The 17,779-nt window shown below is 39.0% G+C and overlaps 1 long non-coding RNA gene across 1 annotated transcript; it reads left to right on the top strand.

Annotated features, from left to right (window-relative positions):
- The first annotated feature begins 271 nt into the window (after window positions 1-271).
- Window positions 272-17,779, top strand: LOC117753298. The gene is made up of 3 exons (XR_004612229.1): window positions 272-283; window positions 1,249-1,251; window positions 17,511-17,779. It is a non-coding gene; the product is annotated as an uncharacterized LOC117753298 (long non-coding RNA).

Genomic DNA, 17,779 nt, shown 5'->3' with positions numbered 1-17,779 from the left:
GACACCTGTTCAGAAACAGCATCCTATAGTAATCCAGGTGATGATTTCTCTCCTGACCTTATGTATCTTAATGTAGTATTTGATGATGTTATGATAAATCATGTTCTTTAAACTTCTTTAAAGTACTTATTGTTGATTCCGAGTTGCAATAATCAACATTTCTATATAAATAATGGAATGATTGTATGCGTAGAGAGGGGTTGCCTTTAATGATGAATTGACTGGAAGGAAATCATCACCTGACTCTGTAGTCCAATGAAGTTGAACTTAATATATTTTTTTAGTTTTAGGCCCTGAAACGTAGAAGGCTGTAGGTCAGACTCACGGTTCTTTTTCCCAAATTGATATCACACAGAGCAAGTATCTCTTTCTAGTGAAACAAGGTCATTTACACCATGTTTTAAGCCTAAATGTCCCCCGGAAGTGGCGATGCTAGCGGACCTAGCCACACGATGGTGTGTCCGAGGGTCCGTCAATGCACCTCGTAGGAAGATATCAGCAGACATTTTGGCTTAAAAGTTGGTGTAAATGACCTTGTTTCGAGTCCAATATGAATGTCGGGGCTTGTGGACACTTGGGTGACATCACACGTGCAGTATTTTTTCTGTTGTTTTATTACGTCTGAAGAAGACGACACCATTTACTTCAATTGTATTGGATTCTGCTGCAACGCTGTTTACCCCTGAAGTGTTGTTAGATTGAGTGGACACAAACATTTCCAATGTCTCCAAGTGTTCAAAAACATGTTGTTGTAGGTGAACCTAGTGTTTTAGTCACCTAAATATAGCAATGCCATGATCCCGGTTCATATCATAATTCATATATCGATAACCAGAGGTCAAATGTGGGACAGAGCTACTATAAAGTTGTTTTAAGTCCACACATTTTTTTATTTGGCAGTTGAATCACTGACTACAAAATCATTATGCACTAATTTGGTTATTTCCTAGGTATTTCCAACAGATAAATTAAAATATGCTTTTTAATTTCCCCCCTTGCTCAATTCACCTTTTGTCCCCGTGCCTCTCTGTGCGCCCCACTCAGTCACACTTGTTTTAACACAAAAGACCTCTTCATTGTCTTTTGTATGACTGCTTAAAAACTAGTTTCCATTTGTTCTGTTATTGAAACTAAATATTACAGCTCCAATGACTCTGTGTTTTACATTTCAAACAGCAGTGCTTCAGGTTGTGTCAAGATTGGATTAAAAATGTATGCAAATTTAGAACAAATTCTGTGAACACTGAGTAAGTGTACCTGCAAGACTCTAATTGAATACAAATTCAAATGTGTTTACTTTCTGTCTTGCTTTTAAAGCAGAGAAGCATCCAGGAGCACAGCTCAGGTTCAAATGAGGGGGGAAAAGGCGCAGGGAGGAAGCAGTACAGGGGAGAAGTGTGAACCTTTAGCTCTGGTTGCATCCCAGTCTGAGAGGCTGCCAGTGTGAAAAGGCCTGGTTGTGAAATCCCCACTGAGATGGGCTTGGTCCAGAGGGACTGCAAGCCAATCTCCAGCCTGCTCTCCTACCTGGGAACAGCTGCAGCCTCCATCTGCCAGCTCGTCATGGTGTCTACCTGGGGGAAGCATGATCCACCCCTCGATTTCAGGGGAGAAGCCTCTTTATTATGACAGAGGGATTTCAGTGTTCGATGAAATCAGCAGGACTTCTTCCTTGGTTGTGTCTCTACTGAAAAAAATGCACACTGACATTTAGCATTTTATCTCCTCCAGAAGTGATCTTAATCGGGATCAGGTCAGAATTGGAGAAAGCAGAGCCCATATTTGAACCTTTCCAGTGAACATTTCAGTCAGATTTCTTCAGGCTTCTTTTTCCCAACAGGCCGTGTTGTTCCAACAGATGCACTTACCTGGATGTCATGTTTGTGAACCAAACACTATCGACCAGAAAGTGGCAGACAGGTTATTTACTGATTTCAGGAATGTGTTACTTTCAAAACTGAAGTAAAAACATTGCTATAATGTGTGCTGAGTTGAATTGATGCACGTTTCTGCCATAGTTTGAAATTTATTTCAAACAAAACAAGCATCTAGTGCTGCCTGTAACCGAGTAATCCAGTCTCCTTGCTTGCCAATCATCTTGATTTTCACAAAATCTTTCCTGCAAACACGTTTGTTTCTGCTATCAGTGTTCCAGTTCTTTGATTGTACAAACTCTACTCAGTCATTGTATTTGTTGATTATTTTTAACACAAGCAAATGTTGGTACTGTAATGCAAATACTTGTTTACGTCACAAATGAAGGCTCTGTCATAAAGGGGCAATTTATGTCAGACCATACAGATTCATAAAAGAAATTTAACTAAGTCTCCTGCAAATATTTCAGTATTAAGTATTTATGTATGTAATACTTCCATTGTTCTACATAGAATAAAAAGTGATTTAGAATGGCTCCTGGGATAATGGTGATGATTTTGCTGTCTGTCATTCGATCCACCAGTTGTTTTGAACCGAAATATCTAAATTCAGCAAACTCTAAAAGCGAGCATGACACATCCAGTAAAAAAAGAGCAGGTCTGTCCCGTCTGAAGAGTTTTAGCTACTGTGCAGGGCAGGCTAACAGTAAATTAGCGGAGTGAGTGGGTGGGCGAGCGAGAGAGAGGGAGCATCGGTGTTGCTGCTGTCAGGGCGAACAGACACAGGTGAAGTACTCCGAAGGTATGAAAAGTCCTTACTGCAGACACTGCACAGAACAGTGCTCCTATCTACTGTTCCATCTGTGCGTTTTAAATATTAACTCCCGTTCATTCACTGGGCCAAGCACCTCTTGCTCCGTGCGCTCAAATCCCTGCTCTTTGCACATGTATGCTCTTGTGTTCCATTAACAACACCACTACCCATACACATTGGTTTTCAGCTGGAAAAAGTGGTTTGGGGGTTTAGTTACTTTTTAGGTGTTCATCATTAAAACGCAAGTTTACCCTAAAATAAGAGAGAAAGCAGATGAAGGGATGGATATATTATGCTCAGCAATGGCTCTAATGATACAATATAAAAGCCAACTAAATCTTATATCATCCTGAAGATATTTGTCAATGTTCAAATTAAATGTAATCACAAAAATGTAAAATGCTTTGAGGTTACAAAGCCATAGTGCCAGCTCATTGTAAAATACATTTGACTCAATTATTGTAATCTGATCTTTATTTTAATGACGCACATATGTGTTCAAGATGATGATTCATCATGATAAAAAATGTTCTCAGCCTCAAGATCCTGGTCGTTTATGGTGCTGTTGGAGAGGATCTGGTGGATGTCTCCATCCCTCCTGAAGGCAAGGAGATATTGCCAGGATACAATATCAGCTGCTGGTTTCGTAAACCCAAACTAAGTTTTCCATCTTGCAAATGACTCATCACTACTTGCAAAGACACTAACAGCTCCATTGGACCCTCTGCTCATATCCACCAGCTTGTCTTCAAATGGACCCTCCACTTTACAGACACACCATGTCAATGACAACTTGCATTGTCCTCATCATATTTGAAACCACAAAAGACTGTGTTGGATGTGGTCAGATATACCCAGGACTTTGATATGGTTGAACTTAAAAAACTATTTTGCTGTTTGTAAGATGCATCAATTTGAATGCATCATTTCCCATGACCAGTCGATATCAGTGGTGTATGAATGTTTTGTTGATTGCCTGTCATGCCACTGTTACAATGTTTAGGGCTGCTAAGATTTCACTTGTTTAAAACAAGGGCTCCAATCCATGGGGGACATGTTTGTGTTTCAAAACAATTGGAAGGTTTAACTGAAGGCACCTTTTTAAATGACTTTAACTGTTGCATAAAATAAATTGGTATTGTATTTTTGTTGTGTGATTTGTAGTAACTTTTTTCAAAATAAATTTCTGACATGCAATATAAACATAATTATAGTGAGTGAAATGTCACAGAAAAAAATATAATAAAATCAACTAATGTACTTTATACCAAACATTGGAATATTTAAGTTGCTATTGCAATGTGCTGCTCTGTCTTGTTTGGCTGTGCGCTATAACTGTCCTCTATTTGGACATCAACATTATCAGTTATGAAGCTAAGCAAAAGTTCAGTCACATGAAACTCTTCATGTGACTTTGCCTCCAAGCTCAAGGTCCACCAACTTATTCTCTCTTTTCATCCAATCACAACCTCACATGCTGGCCTTGAGCCAATGAACCAATCACTTTCTGCCTCCTTTCATGCAGTTGTCGATTCAGTACAGTGATCACTGAGTGACCCGCTTTACCCCTGCACCACGTCAACACCCGATCCTCTCCCTTCAAACCATTCAATCAGAAGCCTTCATGAGACGTCTCAACGTTGTTCTCTATTACATGTCGCCACCACCTATGTCTGGGGGAATGATCCTTCATTCTTATCTAGTCATTCGCATTTGTTCCCTGTAAGTCTTTCCTGACTGAAATTAATTTCTTTCTCGCTGTGTGAGAAAATGGATGTGAATGTGTCATTGCCGCAGAGGAATCCTGTCTGATCACTGAGCTATCATTAGGTGGGCTCACAAATCTGTTTGGCAACAATTAGGCAACAGTATGTCACTATTAGCTAATCCTTACCCCTAACCAAGTTCAGCATGCTGAGTAAAAGATTAAAAACTGTACCACTGTTCCTAAATCCACCCTCACAGAGCTGCTAGTGTGGCCATGTGGGACAACAAGAACCCTTTGACCCAATAAGGGCAGTGGGTAAAAACAGTGCAAATACCAGTTGTTCATATCTCAGCCCATGACAGCCCAAAGTTTGTCATCAGCATGGTTTTGTTTCTGTCACAAACTATGATCGAGATCGGTGAAATTATAGAATGATGGAAAAGCGAGTATTTAAACAACAATACAAACGTTTCCTGTAGTTCTGTTATGTTTGTGTCAATGTTCTTGGTTTAATCACATGACAGTAATTTGACAGACCAAATATGGGATGTTACAAAGAATGATGAAAAGGCAGATAACAGAAGGTCAATGAAAACACAAGATTTTTAACAGCACTGATAACAATAAGGAAAAACAGACAGGGCGAGCAGGACAAGACTCAGTAACATGGATGTCCTTCCTGCCCGTTTACTAAATTTATGTAATGATTGGTATTAAATTTGACATATGACTCAAATCAAAAAAACTTCAATCATGTAATTACAACTTAGTAAACTCATCAATACATGTCACTATCATTCCTAAAAAGGAGCCATAGAAAAAGAGCACTGCTAGAGCTGTACCCACTACCTCTGACAGTCCAAACTTCATTTTCACTTCACAAGTACATTTGCATGCCCTGTTAAACACACACTGAGCAGGGGTTTTCAATACAGCGATGCTCCATGTCGCATTTGTGTCTAAAATGTGGTGTCACTTTGTTGTCCTTTACTCACTGAATATATCAATTGCCTACTCCCTTTAGACACTTAAAGCCTGACTCATGTCTTTGAATCGACTGTCATTCATCAGGTGTTGTGGTGACATCACTTACCTAAATGAGTCACCACTAACCGCGATGAATTACCCATGTGTTTGATACATTAGTGCAGCATCGGTGCACACAGGAGGTTCTGCATTCTGTTAAGTTGACCAGCCCTGGGGGAGTCAGGAACATAGTTAGCTGTGTTTTATTGCTCCGGTGTTAACACTCACATGTGCCAATTATTGTCTGGTACACACATACACATACAAAGGAATTAGTTTTACTTCTAAGAGAAAGGTCTACAAAGTTAAAAAGCCCAAAGTCCATGGTGAAGGAGTTACCTTTGCATAATGCACACATGGCAGCTAGTCTGACATGCCCCCTAACAGTCAGCAAGGCAAGAGCAGAGGCTGCTCAAGGATGTGGACTGCATCAACAACAACACTCTACCAATAGTTAAGCAAGTGCATAAATAAGAGGGAACATTACTAATGCATACAATAAAAATGTTACACTTGAACATTATTACTGGAATGGCCTCCAGCCACTTGGAGTGTTTACAATGATACAGACCCAGTACTCTCCCCTTTGAATAATAAATGATCCCTGCCCTGGTTGAGAGAGGCACCTGTTCAATATCTGAGTGACTCACTTGCATGGAGCAGACAGAATCATGGGAGATTTCATCATTATTTGAAGCAGCACGACAATGTTTTTATATTTTCACTTGTCATTTTATTTCCCGACATATCCCTGTCCACAGCAACAAGTTAATAAATATGTTACTGCTTTTGTTTTGCCTGCGTCAATGCCTGTGACAGACATCCTTTCATTTCAAAGTGGGTGATGAAAGCATCTGGCCCTTGTGGTACTGTTTTGTAAAAACAGCATGTGCCCATGTTTCATCTTACGTATAGCAATGAGATCTATTTGAAGTTTTGAAAGGACAAAAGATTAATCAGATTCGTCCAAATGCTATTTTAGTTAGAACTATATTTAAAACACAAATTTTTGTAATTGTGTATTTATTCAATAGGCAAAATATCAAACTAGCATATAAATAAATGAAAAATTATAGTAATCAACATTGAAATATATCTTGTAAATCTGGACCAGACACCACGTCCAGGATCAAGATAGCTCCCCAAACACCAAGGGGAGGGGACTCTCAATCAGCTCTTCCCTAACAACAGGACCTAATTGATTGATGATAGTTTAATACCACAAAAAGGAAAAAAAGATGGATAAAGAAACTATGACCAGCCCACTGAGGGATTGAGAGGAACCTCCAGTCACGCCCACTGCACAAGCTGAAAATCAGTAGACACCTCCAGGAGATTAACGAAGTCCCATTGGGTAAAGAAGCAAGAGATGCCACCATCAGACTGCTAAAAACAACTCCCACTATCAAAAGTACATTTTTTAGAAGTAAAAAGTCAGCTCTGTCTCAACTGTCCCCATCTCCTGCATGTGTAAACAAGTAGTTATATTATTGTAGGATCAGTTAACACCAAGCAGTCGTCACAAATAGATAACAGCAGTTACATAATGCTTGTTTTCACTTACAAGATAATAGTATACATGTTACACAGTATTGTTTATTGTTCTGGGATGTTAGAATGTTTTTTTTTCCTCTCTATATGCTGCTACTTTAGACATGTTTGTATAGAGTCGAAATGTACCAGTGTTTAAATTATTAAATTTATCAAATTATTTGAAAATTAATGTTTATAGTCACTTGTGTCATAATAGTAGCAAAAAGAAAAAAAAGAAATATGTGGATTATAGAAGTATTTAAGTCAAAATGCACAATATTTTTAGTAGGCAGGTAAAGTTGTTTAACTCTATTTAACTGAATCAGCAAATGCTCCCAAAATCGAAGGCAGTAGATTCCAAAAATCCTACAGGCTAACAAGTTTAGAAACACTATGTTGTGTTTTAAATCATTTATGTGAACGAATCTGGTGACCACAGAGGCTCCACATACCTTTGGTATTTTGGTGTACAGGCTATGGTTAGGCATGTATGGAAGGGCTGCAGGAAGCGAGTATCAAGCTGAGGTAAGGCTGGGCAATATGGAAAAAAATCATATCACAATTTTTTTCCCCCGTATGATTTGATATCGATGTATATCGGGATATAAATAAAATACCAGAAAATATTTTTTTTGCACATTTGTGTTTATGTTCAATGTACAAACGTTTTTTTTTATGCACAAAACAGATTTAACTTGCTCGTACAATCATCCTGTGCCACTGCACTTTACTTATAACATTTCACGGGGGTGCAGTGTTGGTGGGACAAACAAACTGAAAATAGACTCAACAAAAACAACCCAACACACAAAATGCCAATCCTGTAGCCTGAATCGAGCTGCTCCGCAATGCTAAGCCTGCCGCAAAAATGTAGCCTCATTGCGTCTAAGCGACTGTGGCATCTCTCATGCCGTTTGCACAAGCTCGTCTTCAATCACTTGCCTGTCAATCTGTCAAACGGGTCGGTCTGGACCAAGCTCCCTTTGAAAGGGTGTTTTTTGTAAAGAAATTACCAGATTTTCGCCGTTCCACATGAAGTCGCCATATCTTTGCCAGTCAGCTCGCAGCGCAAGTAACTCAGTGACAGCGGACGTACCTGAGACTGCGTCGATGGTCGATCAATCACATTGGATAAAAAAAAACGTAAATAGAGTGTCTGGAGAGTGTCCTGGGAAAAATCGGACATAACCAAATAAAATGCAGCCTCAGGTCCCGTGGTTGCCAAAAGTTTCAGAACTTACATTCACTCTCATTTGGTGGGCGCCCTGCACCAGGAAGTATATGTATGTATTAAGACATAAATTTACAAAATACAATTTGAAAACAACTGATATTGAATGCTCACAGTTGCTTCCGGTCAAACAGGTGCATTATACGAGGAAACTATTATTGTGTAATTAAATAATGTTCATCTTGTTTAAAAAAGCTTTTTATTCTCAGGACATTGGAGGGGGCGACGCCCCAGCACCCCAAGCCGCCAATGAGTGCAACACTGTTATATTATTCATTAAAAAACTAGTAATTCCAATTTAGATACAAAAATTAATAGTGGTTTAATAATTACTGTTTTCTTGTCTATTCTAAAAGTTGTCTATTAATATTTCCATCATTATAATTGGTATCTGCTTGGTCAAAGTTTCTGTTTCTTTGCTTTAAGTTTTTCGAGTGACAATTTTCAGTGCAATGATGAAGCTGAGTGAAGTACAAGGTCCCAAACCCATCAGCGCCAAAACCAAACCTAAACTCAGGCGTCTTCCCTCTTTAACTATAGCCTCCCTCTGTTTTATCTCAGCCTTCGCAGTGATGGCCAGGGAGCCGTTGGAACATTCTTCTAATTTACGTCTGCCACCACCAGGAAATTGAAGTCAAAGGTTCACTGCATCTTGCGCCACGAAAAATGATCTGCTTAGGACCAATGTGTTAGGGAGAGAGGGCAAATTAACCTGGACACTTTTAATGGGACACAAAGGGTTGAGAGGGTTTAAAAATTCATGAAACACGGTGAATTGGAGGTAAAGTGGCTGCAAGTGGGGGGAATAGATTAAACCCAACCATTACTCAGGTGTCATGTACTTGTGTGTGTTTGTATGTTTCTGTACGCTTTCCGTGTGTGATTTTTTTTTCAGCTGTCAACCTCCAGCATCTGCTCCCCTGAGAACCCTCTACAGCTCAGATATACTGAGAATAATCCCATCTCTCTGAAATGATACTTGTCAACAAGAAAACCATCAGAGGGAATTGTAAGACAAACAAGTCACATTTGATCTGCTTTGTCTGTATGATGTTGTTTACACTCTAGACTGAATACTGTTAATAAAAAACACTTACTGTAAAACCAGAAGGTACTGCTTTTGGTTGACTGCTCAGGAACTCCTCTGGCAGTGTGAGTGTTGCCAATTAAACTGGCATAAAATTTAAGAAAGAAATCTAACGTAGGCTACAACTAGCAATATCCTCATAGTTGATGAATCTGCTTATTGTTTTCTTGATTAATTATAGCTCTAAAGTAATATCCGTGTGTACAAATAGTATAAGTTATAAAGACTGACTGAATACACACTTAAAATACCCTATGTTTTTTCCATGTTATACACTGCTTATAAAAAGGGGAGTTTAAAGTAAAGTGGTAAATTGAAAAAAAAAAAATCAATAGAGTTATAAACTGAACGACATTTAGTGCTGTTGGCAATCAGTTATCAATCATTGTGCATCCAGCTGAGCCTCCTTATCTCAGACCTGTCAGTCCAACTATCAGAGGTGGGGATGAGCCGGGAAATAGCTTAATTTTTGTCTGCGAGACGAATGGTAGAAAATGTTACCTTGTATTCAACAAACCAGCCAAATATATTTTTGCCTGCACAGTAAAATAACATCACTGAGGCTAAGAGGATAATAAAAAGAATAAGTAAATGATGTACTTTCAAGTTTTTTTAGTTTTAATTAAGGTTACCATTCTACTAATAAGATGCATTAATCCAATCAATCTAATAAATAAAAAGTAAAACTTCAGTTCAATCAAAGGCGTTAAAGTGACGACAATTTAATCAACTATATATTAACTACATATAAACAAAAAAGTCACATTTTTCTTGAATGCAGTTTTGCCCATGAGCCACACAGGCTGGACTAATTATAGTACTAATGACAAATATGTGTGCATATTTCTTGTAGGAGGTCAAGCATTTTTTCCCTTAGTTTGGGCATTGGCATATCTGTCAGAAAGCAGATTGTCTACTAGCAGCTGGTTGCTTAGCTGCAGAAATGATAAACTGCAATGGTCAAACGTAAAACCAGTGATTTCTCTTCTTGGACCAATGACAAGGTGGAAGTAATAGTGATACTGTTAGCAATGCTTTGCATTCACTGCTGGCAGTCAACCCAATTAAATAGACCCAACCAGGAAGCAAATGCAGGTGAAGTCTTCATAATTTACAAATGTCTGTCTGTGGACACCAGGCGTAAATGTGGCACAAGTGATGCGTTTCAAAAATTAAAACATATTAATGTGGATGCAGACAAAGGCTTTTTTGAAGCTAGTGTTAGCACAAAGCAGGAATCAAAGGCAGTGAAACAGAAAACAGCCTCACACGAGTGAGTAGGCCTGTTCACACCAAAGTCCAACATTACCAGCATAGAGCCATCTCTTCCTCATAAATTCCTCCTTTAGTTCATTAAAAACCCACTGAAAGTAGAGTTTCCAAACCTTATAGTGGCTGTCGTCACAGTGAAGATAACATAGGCTTTGGTTCAACGTACTGCTATTTAATGTAACAGCTGGTTTACACCTGCTGTGCAGCTAAACATTTGCAGCATATTAACGTGTTACACCCCTGAAAATAGGGATAAAGAATCACGAGAGTGATGTGATGTTGTTTCCTCACTAAGAACTTTACTGTAATGAGGAAATTACCCTGGTTTCCCTGAGGTACATAAGTGGAGACCAAAGCAATTGAGCTCAGACTCAAGATCAAAACAACTATGTAGATCACAGTTTAACACTATTATAGCTTAAATCACACAATAAAGAACAAATTCAACAATGTAAGATAAACACCATTTTAGCATTTTAACCGTCTTTCAACATGTGATGAATTTTAACCCTTTCATAACTTCATGGTTTTAAGAAATCCTTATGTTATTTATGAATGATCTTTTAACCACATCACAGATTTTGACATAACAGACAATTAATTTACAATTTTCTTTTCACCTTGTAAAAGTGTATATTTTCAACTTGTCACACTCTCCCCTACAAAATAAATGTTGTCCCAACATTAATATTTTTTTCCATTAAACAGTCTCTTAAGAACTTGATACTGAAGATCCTCTTCTGAAAGCTGGTGCTTGAACAAAAGGTCAAAGGGTCACGGCTCAAATACAGTCCAAATTCAAAGTTTGTGTTTAACAGTCCATAAACAGTCTTTTGATCCACAGTCCATAAATTGTCCCTGGAAACAGTCTGTAAGAACAGTGTACAAGCAGTACATGTTCAAGAAATTAGACTAGGCTCACATTTTCTAGAACCCAAACATACAGGGTGGCTGAAAGTAGTATGGCTGTAAGTGCGGCAACCATGGGACCAGTCCTGGTGCAGGGTAGAGAGGTTAACAGCTTTGGTGGTGACTGGATACTGTAGCATGATAAGCACCAAGCTTATCATAGGTGATGCGTCTTGGCGGGTGCGTCTCTCTTTGTGGAAACTGGTAGGTTGGCTCTCCAGGTTCAGCAGCAGCACTTGATAATGGAGAGGTATTTGGTGAGTAATCGTCAGGCATATTTTCAGCAGTCAAGTTTATCTCCTCAACAGGTGTGCTTGGCTCCTCCAGCTGATCTCCATCAAGAGGCTGTGCGGGCATGGCAACAACTGGTGGGGGTTCATGTTCAGGCTTCATCCCTTGTTCGCTAGGCAACGTAGAAACCTGATGAAGGTCATATTCATCCCCACTGTCTTCATTCGACTCTTGAGGCTGTAAGGTGACTACTGTCTCTTGTTCTATTTGCTTTTGTCATTTTTAGTCACCTCTGGTTGTGTTTCAAAAGGTAGATGATCACAGGCAAAATGTCTGTGCCTGACTTTGCAGGACCCTTGCCCTTTTCTGGTCTTACTTCATAAACTGGCAGGTCAGGCCCTGTTTGTATCACTACTGTGTGAACTATGTTGTGGCATATGATGATGCCACCGGGGTCTCACCACAACAACCAGAGACAAACCATTCGCTTTTCAGCATACTTTATTACTTTAATTAGCAAACATAAATCAAACTCAACTAAATTTAAAGGGTCCATCTATTTCTGCTGGCCTGGCAGCTCATCTCAGTCTTTTCCATGTGTCTCTGTGTTTCTCCCTTGTTTGTCTCTCTCCCATGTGGCAGCTCAGTTGCTTCCTTTTCAATCCAGGGAGAGTTGACTGGCCAACTAGTCTCAGTTGTACCAATCACCTCTCCCTGGTTCACCTGGAGGTGCTCTCTTCCCAATAGTCACAGAGTTTTCCTGGTCCTCCTCTCTGTGTCAGGTTTTTGATCAAAACCCAATCACCAGGTTGTAGCACTGAACTACTAACTTTTGTGTCATAATATTTTTTAACAGCCTTTTCTCCCCCTTGGTCATGGTGGATGCGAGAGGGGAAACCAAAGTTCAGGAAAAAGTTGTTGAAGATGAGATTTGCAGCAGTTTCCTGACTTTGATGCGGTGGCACATGCTTGAACAAAATGTGTGACATGGTCCACAATTACAAGGATGTACTCATGTCCACTTTTGCATCTGTCAATATGTAGGAAATCAATACATGTTAGTTCAAAGGGCTGTGTTGTGACAATATATGTCAGGGGAGCTCTGTACAATGAATGGCAGAGTGAAATCAGGGAAGCCAAACACTGGTGGGTGGAGCAAACAGTCAATTAGTTGTTGAAGTGCTTGTTGGTGCTGATCAGTCCATGTGATTGGCTTGTAAGACGGCAATCACATGGGCGATTTTTCCCCTCACATTATTAAATTTCCCCATCTGCCCATCCACCACAAGCAGACACACAGAGAGAGAAAGAGGGGTGGTGATGGGGGGGGGGTCTCTGAAGACCATCATCATTTACCCCCGAACCCCTATATTGAACGGGTTACATACAACAACAAGCGGAGAAAGCAGAATCGCGGGCTGACCGGCGCGGAGAAATCCGGTGTGAACAGCCAGGCGGCTGCGCACTTGAGAATGGCGCGGCACTTCCGCGTCTGGTGTGAACCTGCCGTAATACAACCTGCTTAGAGTAATCAACTGAGTACTTTCCTCAACAATAGCATGATTAAGTGTGATGAATGATTAAATAATTTTGTGATCTAGATTTACTCTAGTTCTGTAATTTGGTAATTTAACTTCTCTTGACTAAATGCAGCAAATAAATCTACAGCCCCCCCAGGTCTTCACAGAACAGGGAGAGGAAAATTGTCTAGAAAGTGTAGCTAGTGTGTTATGAAACAAAAGTTTAAAACAAAATTGATCACTACAGTGTCTTTTATCTTTTTTGGATCATTTATCTTTTAGTTTACCTACGTTGCATTACCAACAATGGGCATAGTTCTGGCCATATTGTTATACTTATCTTAATCACAACAAACTGGTGATTCCCTTACTCAGAGTAACGGTTAGGGTTAACTCCACTGCGGTTAAGAGATACAAAGAACAGCCACATGTATAGGAGTGTTAGTGTCATTAATAATAGAAGCAGTCTGATCTGTTCCTAAAAGTGAGATATATCCGAAAGAGAAAAATAAAAGTCTAACCCTAAATGTAGAGGGGGTGTCTGCCTCCCCGGGTTCAAACTGGGAGCTGTTTTTTAACAGGAGAGGAGCCTCCTGGTGGCCTGGAAAAGGTGAACTTAGATGGTAGACATATTTTTTGCTGTACGTCAGTACATGAAGTCTTATCTGCGTGTGCAAGTTGCTATCGTTAGCCCTTAGCTATAAGGACTGCTGAACCTTTGTACAGCCTTGCAGTGTACTTCTATACACTGCTAATTTCATATCTTCTTTTCATCTTGCATCTCTATCAGGTAGAGGTTTATTTTGAAAACTACTGGATAGGACGACATTGATATTTTGACAGATATTCAACATCCCCAGAGGATGACTTCTATAAGACGAATTGACGGTGACAAATTGTTTCTGTTGATAAAGTATTATTTCAGGCTTTTGATAAGAATAGTTTCATTCAGTAACTGAGCATGGTAAATGACACCATGTTGAAGTGATCTATTACCTTTTTATTCGCGAAAAAAGTGTTCAAAGTATGAAAAAGTAAAGAAATTAAAATGTGCTCCTTTGTGGAGAACAGCAGCTATACAGGTAGCTGGTCAGCAAATGGAAAATGTCAGAGCTTATGGCAGGTTAAAATACTAACATCGGTACTCAGCATATTTTCTAATATCTCAAAGATATTCAGCCTGTAAGGTCCTTTATTCTGCTTCGTAAAGTTTAGCATTAGAGAAATATTCAGCAATTTAAAAATGTTTCAAGAAAGTCACAGTTCAAGGAAAAATAAGTCCACACACTTTGTCTTTAATCAATCATATGAGAAGTATTTTATTATTTTGTGGCCACTGACTTCCTGACAGGTCTAGTGATTTAGAGAATATGTAGTGTTGGACAATCCCCCTGAAACTAAGCAACTTCTTGAGCATTTGGTGAACACAGTCATGATTAGAAAACGAATCGATCCAGTGAACAGTGTATAAAGCTGCTCACAAGAGGAAACGCAGCTTGTAAGGTCTTGTTGCAAAACAGTTTGCTGATGATTGTCAGTCAGTACATCTGTGTCAGTTCTCTTAACGGCACCATCCATGTCTCAATCTTCCTTTTCATGTTTATATGTTCATTCCTCAACAAGCAGCCAGACAGCATTGTCTCTTCTTGTTTCCCTCAAGAGGGCCTTGGTTCCGCCTGCTTGAAGAATCACCTTGCACTGAGAAAACAGTAACCTGGGTGAACTTGTCTGTCAGTCACAGAGATAGATTCTTAGGAGACATTACGCTTCTATACCTGGCTGCTCATTGACTCGAAGCTGTCAGTCTGGATATGGTTGCTTTGCCTTTCATTCCAATTTATCACAGAACCGCTCACCCCATACTCTCACACGAACTGACTGTCCTTCTCTTAACTGTATATTTACAACAATGTTCAAAAAACCTCAGATGAAATCATTAAATATGCTGGTTTCTTCCACTTTAATTTACTGCTGTAAAATAAGTTGCATGAGGCACATGAAGCTGTGTGTTAGCCTCTGTGTGATCATTAGGTAATTTATGTTTAAAATTACAGTGCATTGATATGTTTCATGGATAATATGTGTAGTCAAATGCTGTGTGGCCTGCTCCTCGTTGTTCAAGACAAATAGATGTACATATTGGATATACTTTTTTTTATAAATAAGTGTAACTGTCACATATGAAACTAGAAAGTCAATATATACTACCTTGTTAAAATGAGTCAGTATCATAACTTTAAAGCCGAGGTGAAAGTTATTGATTGACAAAATGACAATATCAAGAGCACTGCAGGTCAGGAAATCACACATCAATAATGTCACTGTAAATGAGATTGTAAGACCTGATAATATATTTGTGGGCCTATGTTTGGTGTAGCTGATAAGTGTTGTATTGTTTAATGTTAATGTTTGTAATTTCTATATATATATATTAGTTAGGATAAGAATATAAGTAAGCCAATCGGAGGCAGAGTAGGTCAGTCATGCCTGTGTTTGTCTTCCTAGAAAAAGATATAGCCTGCCCTTGACATGACCTCCAAAGTAACTGAACAAATTAAAAAATTCAACTAAATTCTAAAAGGCCTGTAATGAAATCCAAATACCTCAAAGAAAATTCAGCAGAAATAACCTTGTGCTACTACATCTATGCTGCTAGCCAGCAGCTCAGGTAGTGATGGCAGTTCAGCTCCAGCACTGGTGCAAATGCTATTGGCCCATTTTTGGGTGAACAAAATATAAATGAGTGGTCTTATATGTCCCCGTTTATAATGTACAATGTTTGTACTTTGCTGGAGGGGTTTAAAAAATAAATCTAAACAAAAGTATACTCACTTCTCCAGGCACCCACTACACCCCTATCTATGACAGACAGACAGTACTCTGAACTATGTACGAACGCCTAGTTCAGAGAGATGTCACAGCCTTTGTTATTTAACAAATCAATTAACAATTAAGAAACCATGTCTAGTTTTCAGGGCAAAGGACACAACATCTAACAAATGCAGCACAAGTTCAAACAAGACTTTGGCCCAATGCAGTTTCACCCCTTGGCCCTAGGGGGAGTATTTTCTCCATTAATAAGGATTTAAAAATTACGATAATGTCTGTAATATCTTAGTTTAATATCATAGTTTAATATCATTTCAAGGTATTAAGGTCATCTTTTTCACAACAACCTCTAAAAAAAAGATCGCGACCACGCTTTAAGACACACGATGCACTTGATTGAACCAGCGTATATAAGCAATGTTATTGAACTTAACTGCTCCTCTAATAGCAAAGCATACTGGTAGGGTTGCCTACAGACCACTGAAGCTGGGTGCTTTTGATTCATACGTGAAATAATGCAGAGCATCCAAGCTTTTCAATTTCAAATGTCATCGATTCACCTACATTAGCACAAACGTTATTGAATATTATAGGTTTGTCACTAACATTAAATATTCGGTACGGATAATGTACTTTTACGAGCATGAGTACCATCCGAGTAAAATGTGTCCATATCCGTACTTTGCATGCAAATAGTTTTTTCTTCAGACCGAGTCAGATCAGACCAGGCCATTCATTCAGCTTGGAGAGGTACAGTACGGTAAACAATCTTGTTGTGGTCAATCAGTGTTGGAAGTGTTGTTGTTTTTGATAGCAGTTTAATGCTTATTGACATGATTTCGGAAGGTTTTGATGACATAACGCTTGCTAATACCGTCAAAGAGCCTCACATGCAGACGCTAGAATTTACAGATGTTCCTAAACGCCTCATATGCAGGCTAACATTACTGCACTCTAGGGCTGCAACTAACGACTATTCTGATAGTCGATTAATCTATCGATTATTGAAACGATTAATCGACTAATCGGATTATGAATCACACAAATACTCAATGGCTCTTATTTAGCCATCAGCTTTTAAATTTAGCTTGAGGTTGTTCGCGGCATGTGATGACTGGAAATAAAGACAATAAAGATCGATACTTCATCCAAAAATGTATTTTAATAAACTTTGCTGCATATTAGGGTACTATTGATACAAAAATAAAGAAAAATCAATTTTTTGTCCATTTAAAACCAAGGACAGGCAGAGTGTTAATATAAAAAAAATAATTTAAATTTAAATAAATTTCCCTTTTTCCTGTGAACCAAGAACAGGCAAAGTGATATTCATTATTCATTCAGGATAACATTACGCTTTTAAACTCGTTAAAAAAAAGATTAAAAAATCTACATTCAAACCATATTTTTGTAATGGATTCTAGAATCCTGCACACAGGTATTGAGGGAGTTGCCAAGACAACTCCGTATATATAGCAAGCTAGATAACAGGCTATCTTACCGAGGCGAGTCTGCATCGTCTACGTTATGATGTCCAACGTGCCTCCTCTTCAAATGATTGTGCATAACTGACGTGCTCCCATGGAAAGCAAGGTCCACCTTACAAATATTGCAGGTAGTTTTTTTTCGGGATATGTTAAGGGTGAAATTCTCCCATACTTTTGACTTTCTGGTGCGCGATGGTGTTGCAACGGACACCGCCATTGTGCTATGTTTTGTCGCTATTGCACATGCGCGACTTTCAG

This window comes from Hippoglossus hippoglossus, chromosome 3 (assembly GCF_009819705.1).
Source record: "Hippoglossus hippoglossus isolate fHipHip1 chromosome 3, fHipHip1.pri, whole genome shotgun sequence".
Lineage (NCBI taxonomy): Eukaryota > Metazoa > Chordata > Actinopteri > Pleuronectiformes > Pleuronectidae > Hippoglossus > Hippoglossus hippoglossus.
This window is presented reverse-complemented; position numbering and strand designations above follow the sequence as displayed.